Raw genomic sequence first — 12,979 nt, forward strand, 5'->3', positions numbered from 1 at the left:
CTTCTTATTTTTCTTCTTCTTCTTCTTCTTCTTCTTCTTCTTCTTCTTCTTCTTCTTCTTCTTCTTCTTCTTCTTCTTCTTCTCTTCTTCTCCTCCTTCTTATTTTTCTTCTTCTTCTTCTTCTTCTTCTTCTTCTTCTTCTTCTTCTTCTTCTTCTTCTTCTTCTTCTTCTTCTTCTTCTTCTTCTTCTTCTTCTTCCTCTTCTCTTCTTCTCTTCTTCTCCTCCTCCTCCTTCTTATTTTTCTTCTTCTCCTTCCTCTCCTTCTTCTTCTCCTTCTTCTTCCTCTCCTCTTTCTTCTTCTCCTCCTTCTCCTTCTTCTTCTTCTTCTTCTTCCTCTCCTCTTCCTTCTTCTTCTTCTTCCTCTTCTCTTCTTCTTCTTCTTCTTCTTCTTCTTCTTCTCTTCTTCTCCTTCTCCTCCTCCTCCTTCTTATTTTTCTTCTTCTTCTCCTTCCTCTCCTTCTTCTTCTCCTTCTTCTCCTTCTTCTTCTTCCTCTTCTCTTCTTCTCTTCTTCTTCCTCTCCTCCTCCTTCTTCTTCTTCTTCTTCTTCTTCTTCTTCTGCTGATGTCTGGTTAACAACACGATTGATGTGGAGTTTTGTCGACAGGAGCATTTTTCAGGTGGTCCTCAAATCTGTGTCATCGCTCTGGGGTTGGGATGGATGTGTGTGTGCGTGTAGGCGTGTGTTGTGCGTGTGGGCGTGTGCTGTGCGTGTAGGCGTGTGCTGTGCGTGTAGGCGTGTGCTGTGCGTGTGGGCGTGTGCGTGTGGAGGGTCGGCCCCGTCCTCAGCACATGTGACAGACAGGTGACACTTTGATTGACAGCCCTGACACAGAATGGTGACGTGCTGAAAGAGCAAGATCCCGCCCTCAGCACAGAGACCGAGCTGTTCTGACAACGCCAAATGTTTTATGCAATATTAACACTACTTCTACTTTTACTACTGCTGCTGCTGCTGCCTTTACTACTACTACTACTACTACCACTGCCTTTACTACTACTGCTGCCTTTACTACTACTACTACTACTGCCTTTACTACTACTACTGCCTTTACTGCTACTACTACTACTACTACTGCCTTTACTACTACTGCTGCCTTTACTACTACTACTACTACTACTGCTTCTACTACTACTACTTCTACTGCTTCTACCACTACTACTACTACTGCTTCTACTACTTCTACTGCTTTTACTACTGATTTTACTACTACTGCTTCAACTTTTACTTTTACTAATACTACTGCCTTTATTTCTACTACTACTACTTCTACTACTACTACTACTGCCTTTACTGCTACTACTACTTGTGCTGTTTAGCCGGTTTAACTCCTCTCTCACATCAAAGACTCTGCAGACACGTTGTCTTTTAGCAGGTTTAATGATATTCGAAAAGGTAAAACTGAAAATAGACATATTTAAAATCAAAACATGTCCATTACAATACATATAAATAATAAACAAATCCACATATATGTATACAAAGCAGACTAGATGACGCAATATTGATGGCTACGTGGTTAGCGTGTAATTAACATATTGCAGAGATGGAACAGTCAAATTCAATACTGAACACTGGCTTATAGAAAATAACATAAATGCAGCTGTTGTGCACGCGTACAACATTACATACCGGCAATGCAACCTCAAAATAAAGAAATCTGCGATCTCCAAAAGCAGCCAAAGCTGCGTGCGGCCGTGCCTGGTGCCTTCATGGCTCGCTGTTACTTCCGGTTAAATAAAGTTTTGTTTTAAACATGTGCTCTACCTGCGACATTTAAAAGTATCCACTAGATGGCGGCACAAGAAAACAAATGCAATGAAATTAAAGCATAGATCAAATTATGCACTTTTAAACTAAAAACACAACATTAATGCATAACAGAACACTCCCCGTCTGGCGTGATTACATGCCACTATACACTTAGGAAGGCACTAATACAACAATTTCAGAGATTGGTCGCGTAAAAACCTTAGAACCATCTGATTTGGCAACTTTAACCTCTACTGTACGGACTTTGCCATCTTTAGAAGGAAACACTTGAGTAATGAGTCCAAGAGGCCATTGGTTTCTGGGTATTTGATTGTCCTTGAGCACAACCGTACTCCCAGGTGTTACATTTGGTTGTTCAGATTGCCATTTACGGCGTGGCTGGAGTGTAGGTAAGAATTCTTTCCTCCATTTGTCCCAGAAGGTGTTTGACAGGTGCTGGACCTGCCGCCACTGATGCTTATAGAGGTCCGCCACTGAAAAGTTGCCCACTGGCGCTTGAAGTTGGGCCGATTTTTGAGTAAGCAAAGTTGCTGGAGTAAGAATAAATGGGTTGCTAGGGTCAACTGAAACAGGAACAATTGGCCTAGCGTTTATGATAGCTGACACCTCTGACATAAAGGTGACCAGAACATCATGAGTTAGTTTAGTGTTTTTGAGCTGGAAAAACATTGTGTCCAATATTCTCCGAGCAAGACCGATCATCCGTTCCCACGATCCGCCAAAGTGAGAAGCGTGTGGTGGATTAAAAGTCCATGTACATCCCTGTTCTTTCAAGTAGGTTAGTACAGCTTTGTCCATGTTTGAAGGGATTTTAAGTTCTTTGCATGCACTGACGAAGTTTGTGCCTCTATCCGACCGAATGGTATTGACAGGTCCTCTAACAGCTAGAAACCGTCTGAGTGCATTAATGAAACTTGATGTATCAAGTGACTCAATCACTTCGATGTGAACCGCTCTTATGCTTAAGCATGTGAAAATTACAGCCCATCTTTTGTTTTGAATAACATGTCCTCTGGTTCTTTTTGAAGACACAAACCATGGACCAAACACATCAATGCCCACATTTGTGAATGGGGGATCTGTAGAAAGGCGGTCTGGAGGGAGGTTAGACATTTTCTGTGTGCTTAGCGGAGCACGAAGTCTTTTGCAAGTTGTGCAGTTAAAGATTATTGTACTAACCTTCCTTTTGCCTCCAACAACCCACCAACCTGCAGCACGAACAGCTCCTTCAGTGAACAGACGACCTTGATGATGAGTTTGTTCGTGGTAGTGTCTTATGAGAAGAGCTGCCACGTGATGGCGACCAGGAACAATGAGAGGGGTCTTTTCGTTTTGATTCAGTTTTGAGTTAACCAAGCGACCACCTACTCGCAAGAGTCCATTTTCATCCAAGAAAGGGTCTAAGTTCTTTAAAGGGCTGGTTTTGGGAAGTTTTTCTTGGTTTTGTAAACACTTGATTTCGTCGGCGTACACATCCTGCTGCATTGCTTGAATCACAACATCTTGCGCTTGATTAAACTCAGCAACAGTGAGTCCTGTTTCGCAGTAGTGCCAGCCATTGCACTGTTTAGGTTTGCGTGAAGCTAAACTGAAATTGTGGATGATGTGCAGTAAACGAGCGAGTGCACGGGTAAGTGATTTCCAAGACGAAAACTTTGTGAATCTCTGAGAGCCGAGTTGGTTGAAACAGGTAGTGGTTTTGAGAGTGGATACCTGTGGTCTGACTTCTGAGTCAGTGCTGGGCTCAACGAGGTCATATGTGTCCGTGGGAATGCCCTGATTTTGCACCAGAATGTCTGGGCCAGTGAGCCAGTTACTTAGTGGTAGTTGGTAAGCAGGAACAGAACGAGTGGCGTGGTCTGCGGGGTTCTGACTGCTGGGTATGTAAAACCACTGACTGGGCTGAGAAGAACGGTGGATTCTGTTTACACGGTTACTAACATAGACATAGAATCTACGTGTCTCGTTATAGATATAACCTAAAACGACTTTACTGTCCGTGTAAAATGTGCAGTTATCTAGTTCAATGTCTAGTTCATCTGAGATTAGGTCTGCAAGATCTACTGCTAACACAGCGGCGCAAAGCTCTAATCTTGGGATGGTCTGATCAGGGCGTGGAGCTAGCTTTGCTTTACCCATCACAAAGCCCACTTGGCAGTTTCCCACTGCGTCTGTGACTCTAAGATAGGCTACTGCTGCAATGGCCTTAGTAGACGCATCTGAGAAGATGCACAGTTCTTTCTTTACAGCAGTAGAAGGTGAAATGTCTGTGTACACTCTGGGAATCGACAGCTTTGACAATTCTTTGAGTGAGTTTTTCCAGAAAGTCCAAGTTTCTTGCATTTCTGAAGGCAATGGTGCATCCCAGTCTCCGTTCTCAACAGTGAGTTCCCTTAGAATCCACTTTCCCTGTATAGTGACTGGCGCTACAAAGCCTAAAGGATCGTAAAGGCTGTTAATTGTTGATAAAACACCTCGCCTAGTGAAGGATTTCATCTCATCTGAAGTATTGAAGGTGAAACAGTCTTTTTTTATGTCCCAAAGAAGGCCGAGACTACGTTGAATGGGGACAGAATCGGCTTCAAAGTCTAAATCTTTTAGGTCTTTAGCATGGTCTTGGGACGGGAAAGCTTCCAAGACTTCTTTTCTATTGGTTGCAATTTTGTGCAGTCTCAGGTTTGATTTTGAAAGTGTGTCTCGTGTTCTTTGCAAAAGAGACACAGCTTTTTCAACAGTAGGCAAAGATTTAAGTCCATCATCTACGTAGAAGTCCCGTGTGACAAACTGCTGAACATCTGGATCACATCCACAGCGTAGAACGGACTGATGCAAGCCATACATGGCAACCGCTGGAGAAGGGCTGTTCCCGAAAACGTGAACAGTCATTCGGTATTCTGTAATGTCTTTGGAAAGGTCATTGTCACGGAACCACAAAAAACGCAAGTAGTTCCTGTCCTCCAGACGAACGTTGAAGCAATAAAACATTTGCTCAATGTCTGCGGTAAACGCAACAGCATCTTTCCTAAAGCGCATGAGGACTCCAAGTAGTGAGTTGTTAAGGTCTGGCCCTGTTAACAACACGTCATTCAAAGACACGCCTTCATGTTTGGCACTGCTATCAAAGACTACCCTAATCTGTTTGGGCTTCCTTGGGTGATAAACGCCAAATAGTGGCAAATACCAACATTCTTCTTCATCTTCCAAAGGAGGAGCTATTTCTGCATGTCCATTTTGAAATACTTTGTCCATAAAGTTTATGAAATGCTCTTTCATTTCTTCCTTTCTTTCAAAATTGCGGACAAGTGACATTAAGCGTTTCAGTGCTTGCGGCCTGTTGTTTGGTAGTTTCTGACGTTGAGATTTGAATGGCAAAGGCGCTGTCCAAGTACCATTTTTGTCCTTTGTAAGTCCTTCCTCCATTGTTTTTAGAAATGCCTTGTCCTGAATGGAGGGCGCAATGTAATTGTCAAGTTTGGTTTGTTTGAACAAATTACATCCTAAGTGGTCGGGTTCACATGTGGTGTTGTCACCGAGCTGAGTGCTGACACTGAAAGGAATTTGGATGTCACAATGCTTTTCTTTAACATGGTATACATTTGGGCATGGCTCAAACACTGTGGGACGACCTTTCTCAGTGGCATTGGTGAAAAGAGTGTTTACTGCCAAGGTTTTGTGGACATCACCTAAACACACGTTTCCTACTATGACCCATCCCAGGTCAAGTTTTTGCGCATAGGGTGCATTGTGAGGGCCACTTATCTGTTTGCGGACTTTGTGTACTCGTACTACGTCCCGTCCAAGGAGCATTAGTATATGAGCGTTAGAGTCCAAGTCAGGGATAAGATGAGCTACAGGTTTGAGGTGGGCGTGATGCATGGCCGCACTTGGAGTAGGAATCTCACATCTGTCATTTGGGATGTTTTTGCATTCAATGAGGCTAGGCAGTGGGATTTGGACTGTGCCATCTAAAGCTTCCACTATGTAACCAGTAGCTCTCCTACCCATAGCCTCTTTAACACCTGCACATGTTCTAAGTGAATAGGGAGAACTAGGACCACAGTCATTAAACAACTCAAAAAACTCTGGGCGGACTAGTGATCTGTTACTCTGTTCATCATGAATGGCGTAGAGTGGTACTGCTTTGTCTGGACAGCCTACAGGGTAAACTTTTACGAGACAAATTTTAGAGCATGATCTACCTGCCTCACTCTCACCACAAACCTGAGTACATTTTGTCATTATCTCCTCAGGCAGTGCGTTACCTGGCTCCCCGCCGTGCTCTGATGCCGGCTCTGAGTTTAGCTCTGGTTCTGTCTGCCATGGGGCTAGGCCAGGGTGAAGTGCAGCACAATGTTTTTCATTGCCACACTCGGAACACTGGAGTCTGACTTTACAGTCTTTGGCTATATGCTTGGATGAGGCGCAGCATCTGAAGCAAATATTGTTTTCTTTTATAAATGTTTTTCTCTCGTCAAGAGGTTTCATGCGAAAGGTTCTACATTTTGTTAAAGGATGAGCCTTTTTGTGTAGTGGACAGAGTTTCTCACTGTCTGTTTTTTTGTACGCATGGGTTTGTAAATCTGGATTGAAGCCCGTGCCTACATCAGTTTTGTGCACTGATATTTCTTTTTGTCTGTTTGCTTTCCAAGGGGGTTTGTCTGGTTTGGGAGCAGCATCTGTGTATGAGCTGAACTGAAAGCTAGGGTCATTCCTAGCATTGGCCTCTTGAGCGACAAAGTTCACAAAAACCCTGAATGGTGGATAAGTGACACAGTTTTGACGTTTGTATGTTGTTCCAACTGTTATCCATCTTTCCTGTAAGTTAAAAGGAAGCTTTTGGATGATAGGATTTACACCTCTGGCTGTGTCTAGATATGAGAGGCCAACAAGGTCTCCTTCAGCTTTAGCACTCTCGATTTCCATTAGTAGGTCGCTGAACTTTCTTAGTTTCACATAGTCTTTAGATGTGATTTTTGGAAATGAATCTACTCTTTTGAAAAGGGCATCTTCAATCGCCTCAGCTGAGCCGTAACATTGTTCAAGTCTATCCCAAATCATCTCAAGACCTGCTTCAGGATTGTTTATGTGTATGGCTCTGATTTGCTCCACATGTTCAGCGGATTCTTTGCCAAGCCATTTTAACATCAAGTCCATTTCCTCACTAGCTGTCAAGTCCAACCCTCTGATAGCACTGTTGAAAGAGCGCTTCCACGCTCTAAAGTTTTGGGGCTTATCATTAAACTGGAGAAGTCCTGTTGCAACTATTTCCCTGCGCGCAAAGTACCTGATAAAGTCAGTTGCATTACTGTCCCTCTCTTGGGGAGGATTGAAATGTGTTGGTGCTGACACCTTGTGGGTCCAGTTGGTAATGCCAGGTTTAAAAGGATGGGAAAAGGCACTAGCTGGAACATACTGGGAATAGTTGCCATTTGGAAAAGAAGCATGTGGAGTTAGATAGTTGTTGTTATCCTCTCCTCTAGGTTGTAACAACGCATTGCTAATGTGCTCCTGCTTGAGTTGCATTTGTGCATCATTGTTTTGTAATGGTTCAAAAGTGCAACCTTCACCCTTGTTCATAAGTGTGGCTTGGTCCTTGACATACTGTTCTGTGCGCTCGGCTTTTTCGGACCGAGTTGGATGGCTTTGAGCGTCTAACTGTGAAGCAGCGGCTGCCTCTAATGCTTCTGCTTCTGCTATGGCTGAGGCTAAATCTTTTTCCTGCCGTAATAGCTCAATAGATGCTTCGAGTTTAGCTTTTTCTAATTTCAAACTCATCTCTTTTTCTGCAAAGTTGAGACGGGCCTTTGCTGCCTCAGCTTTTGCTCTTGCCTTGGCAGCTGCAGACCCTGTTGATCCGGCTTCAGACCGGGTTTTATAGGATACAGACTTGTTGGATGGCGCCTTGGCGGATGTTGCGTTGCATGGCGTGCTGTCCGATGATGAAGCCTGGGTGGATGGAGCTTTGTCGGCCATAGTTGCGTTGACAAAGTGACGATTGCTGGAACACTGCTGAATGCCTTGCTGCTTGAGGCGTAGTAGTGGTCAGCGTAGATTCACTCTTGTCGCAGGGGGATGACCGCAGAATCTTCTGCCTGGATGTTGCCGTTTTACTGTGCTGTTTAGCCGGTTTAACTCCTCTCTCACATCAAAGACTCTGCAGACACGTTGTCTTTTAGCAGGTTTAATGATATTCGAAAAGGTAAAACTGAAAATAGACATATTTAAAATCAAAACATGTCCATTACAATACATATAAATAATAAACAAATCCACATATATGTATACAAAGCAGACTAGATGACGCAATATTGATGGCTACGTGGTTAGCGTGTAATTAACATATTGCAGAGATGGAACAGTCAAATTCAATACTGAACACTGGCTTATAGAAAATAACATAAATGCAGCTGTTGTGCACGCGTACAACATTACATACCGGCAATGCAACCTCAAAATAAAGAAATCTGCGATCTCCAAAAGCAGCCAAAGCTGCGTGCGGCCGTGCCTGGTGCCTTCATGGCTCGCTGTTACTTCCGGTTAAATAAAGTTTTGTTTTAAACATGTGCTCTACCTGCGACATTTAAAAGTATCCACTAGATGGCGGCACAAGAAAACAAATGCAATGAAATTAAAGCATAGATCAAATTATGCACTTTTAAACTAAAAACACAACATTAATGCATAACAGAACACTACTGCTTTTACTACTACTACTGCCTTTACTACTACTACTACTACTACTACTACTACTACTACTAGTACTGCTTTAACTACGTCTACTGCTGCTTTGAGTACATACTTACTTCATCTTCAGATTGTTTCTTCCGAGCTCTTTACTCGTTTTACTTGAATATTATCCTGATGCGTCGTTGGTGGGTCTTTGTGTAACGCTCTTGTAATTCGTCCTAATCGTCCCATATCCGCTCCTCCTCCATCTGCTCCTCCACGTAATCCTCCTCCTCTTTCACCACCTCCTCCTCCTCCACCTGCTCCTTCACCTCCTCCTCCAGCTCCTCCTCCACCTGCTCTTCCACCTCCTCCACCTCCTCCTCCAACTGCTCCTCCTCCTCCACCTCCTCCTCATCCTCTTCCTCCTCCTCCTCCAACTGCTCCTCCTCCTCCACCTGCTCCTCCTCCACCTCATCCTCTTCCTCCTCCACCTCCTCATCCTCCTCCTCCACCTCCTCATCCTCCACCTCCTCCTCCACCTCCTCCACCTCCTGCAGTGCTGAGTTAACTCTGCTTTAGTGGATTTGTTCTGTGGAGGTGGTTCACACTGAGGCAAACATTAGAGTCACGACACAGCGGCGTTCAGGCTCCGAGCGAGAGAGGAGGAGATCAGAGAGAGCTCCAGTGACGCCAGAGCAAACCCCGACCGCCGCATGTGTTCAGAGAGGGTCTACTACTGGTTTAGAACTGGTTTAGAACTGGTTTAGAACTGGTTTAGAGGGTTTAGAACTGGTTTAGAGGGTTTAGAGGAAGGTGGGAGGAGATAAGAGCGTGATAATACATGTGGACTAATGGATATGCGTGTGTGTGTGTGTGTGTGCGTGCGTTTATGTGTGTGTGTTTATGTGTGTGTGTTTATGTGTGTGTGTTTATGTGTGTGTGTTTATGTGTGTGTGTTTAGACACGTGGTTTAGAGCTGGTTTTGAATTGGTCTAAAGGTCGTAGAGTGATCATAACTCCCCCGACTCTAATGCGCCTCCACACAATAAGCACCCCATCGAAACTGGGACTAAACTGGGACTTAACTGGGACTAAACCTGGACTAAACCTGGACTAAACTGGGACTAAACTGGGACTTAACTGGGACTAAACCTGGACTTAAAACTGGGACAAAACTGGGACTAAACTGGGACTAAACTGGGACTAAACTGGGACAAAACTGGGACAAAACTGGGACTAAACTGGGACTAAACTGGGACTAAACTGGGACTAAACTGGGACAAAACTGGGACTAAACTGGGACTAAACTGGGACAAAACTGGGACTTAACTGGGACTAAACCTGGACTTAACTGGGACTAAACTGGGACTAAACTGGGACAAAACTGGGACTTAACTGGGACTAAACCTGGACTTAACTGGGACTAAACTGGGACTAAACTGGGACAAAACTGGGACTTAACTGGGACTAAACCTGGACTTAACTGGGACTAAACTGGGACTAAACTGGGACAAAACTGGGACTAAACTGGGACTAAACTAGGACTAAAAATGTGTTCACACTTCACACATTCGTCAAAAATTGGGACCAAGCCAGGACGAAAACAGAAACTAAACCTAGGCTGGATCGGAATTAAACAAGGACTAAAACCGGGCCAGACCAAGTCCACATCAGGAGTCAAATGGGCTCGTCAATTCAGAGCCAAATAATGAGTAAAGTTTAAACACATCCTAAAACCAGGACTGGACCAGGACCAAACCAAATCCGCATTAGGGGCGTGGTCACAGATGTTGTTATTTGGTCGACATTTTAGCACATTTTAGTTCTGATGTGGACTTGGTTTGGTCCAGATCGAGTTCAGATTTAATCTTGGGTTTAGTCCTGGTTCAGCCCCAATTTTATGTGGTGAATGTGCAAGTGTGAACGCAAACTAGGACTTTGAAGACACATCTGAACTAATGTATGTGTGTTTAGACCTGGTTTGACACTGGTTTAGTCCTGGTTTAGATCTGGTTTTTAAGGGTTTTATGGAACTTAAAAGGAGGAAGACTCTAAAATGTGAGCGTAGAACTGGTTCAGTACTAGTTTAGTCCTGGTTTAGACCTGGTTTAGTCCTGGTTTAGTCCTGGTTTACATCATGTTTAGAACCGTTTCTGGTCCAGGCGTGTTGTCCTGGAAAAGACCTGCTTTTGCTCTGATTCATAGTTGGTTTAGCCCTGGTTCACAGTTGGATTGGTCTTGGTTTAGTCTTTTTTTATATATATATATGGTTTCGTGAGTCCTGAAATGGTGGAATTTGTTGCTTAAGATTCAAAACGCTGCTCTAGTGTTCATTGCACGAGATCCTCACAAATCCCAACATCACGACTCGTATGTTCCGATCAGCCCACTGGAAATGAAACTAATCTGCACTGAGAGAAATGTGGCAGGAATTAGCGTCTTTAATGCACCGCTGGATTAGAGCTCTGATGTTACCTACGTGTAAACCTTATCATTATTATATGTGTAACACCGGCCTGTAAAGACACTGAACACACGTGTGCATTTGGCATTAAGACAGTACATTTCATCTGTCAAAACGTGATTGGAAATATCCCTGTTATTCAATGGATTTGCTTCATGAAGTGTTGTATGATTATTCTGGTGTACATTAGGCTTGTCAATCCATTTTAGTGATTTATGTGGAGGAAACCAAAAAAATAATTGCACAAAAGGCTGTATAAACGCTGAAGACACTCGGGGTCACAATCAGCTGTCCACCGTCACCTTAAAACCACACACTCGTTTTGGTGACGCTTGTTTTGTTTGAAGTTACGGTAAATTGTGAAAAAAGAAGATAATCCCTATTTGAACGTGGTGTAATGTGCCATCTGTTTACAATAGCGTCCCGTAAACCTGGAGAAGTGAATGCTAATCAGGTGCGACTAGTGATGAAGGAGAGTCAGGCAGATCACAATAGAACGGCGAGCTGGGCGGTTTCAAGTTTAAGCTCCTCCTCCCTAATCTATCTCAGTGCAGTAGCTTCAGATTGAAAATGACTTCTGGATGGAAACATCTTGATTAGACGTTCACCACCTTGAAATGGGTTATTTACCCGTATTTTCTGGACTATAAGTCGCACCTTTTTTCATAGTTTTGGCCGGGGTGCGACTTATACTTATATTTATACTTATTTTCTTATATACTTATACTCCGGGGCGACTTATATGTGATATTATTTGTTATTTTCACACTTGCAACCGTATTTCATACTCCAGTGCAACTTATATATGTTTGTTCTTCTCTATTATGCATTTTTTGGCGGGTGCGACTTATAGTCCGGAAAATACGGTATTATCACAAAGTCCTTGTTTAGAAAATGATTTAAACTATCACCAAAGTGCCACGCCTTCCTACAGTTATTTCAGGGTGTGATTGTGGTATAGTGGGTTGAGTCTTTGCCCACCAACCACGGGGTAGCCTGTTGAGTACATCTACCAACAACTGTGCTTTGGTTTGGCGTCTGTGATTGAATAAAAATAATACACATACATAATGATAGTATTTTTTAAATCATTTGCTGGAGTTCTTGTTCATTTACACAGGTTGGAGTGATTCAGTTGCTTTGAGACGTGAAAACCTGCTTCAGATAAATGGGTTCAGCTGCTCGGTCACATTATTATTTAACACAATACAAACCTTATATACTTATACTTATACTGTGTGCTTGCTCAGTAAAGCACAGTCAGCGATTCATTTGGCGCTTGTCACAAAGTCCTTGTGAGCGTAATGTGATTTTCCTTTTCGGTGCGTTCATTTGTTTTTAGTCTGACAAATTCGGCTGAGCAGGAATTTCAATTTGTGTCGATGCATTTTTTTTACTCCACAGAATGAAATTGAATGCTTTTTTTACTGAAAGAGCTGCATTTATTAAACTGTCAGGTGCTGGTTCTCCCAAGTGTTAATGGTATTTTATCTACCACTTGTACTACCGGTACTACTACTACTACTACTACTACTACTACTACTACTACCACTTCTACTACCGGTACTACTACTACTACTACTACTACTACTACTACTACTACTACTACTACTACTACTACTACTACTACTACTACTACTACTAATGCTGCTGCTGCTGCTACTACTACTACTACTACTACTGCTAATACTACTACTACTACTGCTAATACTACTACTTCTATTACTACTACTACTACTACTACTACTACTACTACTACTACTACTACTTCTACTACTTCTACTACTACTGCTAATACTACTACTACTACTGCTAATACTACTACTACCGGTACTTCTTCTACTACTATTACTACTACTACAAATACTAATACTACTACTACTACTATTACTACTACTGCTGCTACTACTATTACTACTACTACTACTACTATTACTACTACTACTACTACTACTACTACTACTGATTAGACTGATAAAACTCCTCCTTTTGTAAATTCATCTTTACCAGAAGATGTTATTACTTTGTGTCCGTTTTTGTTTCATGTGGATGAGCCGTATAATTAAATATCTA

General features: G+C 42.8%; 1 protein-coding gene across 2 annotated transcripts in view; it reads left to right on the top strand.

Annotated features, from left to right (window-relative positions):
- Positions 1–12,979, top strand: part of pak5 (p21 protein (Cdc42/Rac)-activated kinase 5) — a 91,089-nt gene that overhangs the window by 13,854 nt on the left and 64,256 nt on the right. The gene's annotated exons all lie outside the window — the stretch shown is intronic.

The sequence above is a fragment of the Eucyclogobius newberryi genome, unplaced genomic scaffold (genome assembly GCF_026437365.1).
Source record: "Eucyclogobius newberryi isolate DKJ021-1_F unplaced genomic scaffold, fEucNew1.0.hap1 SCAF_1, whole genome shotgun sequence".
In the NCBI taxonomy this organism is placed as follows: domain Eukaryota; kingdom Metazoa; phylum Chordata; class Actinopteri; order Gobiiformes; family Gobiidae; genus Eucyclogobius; species Eucyclogobius newberryi.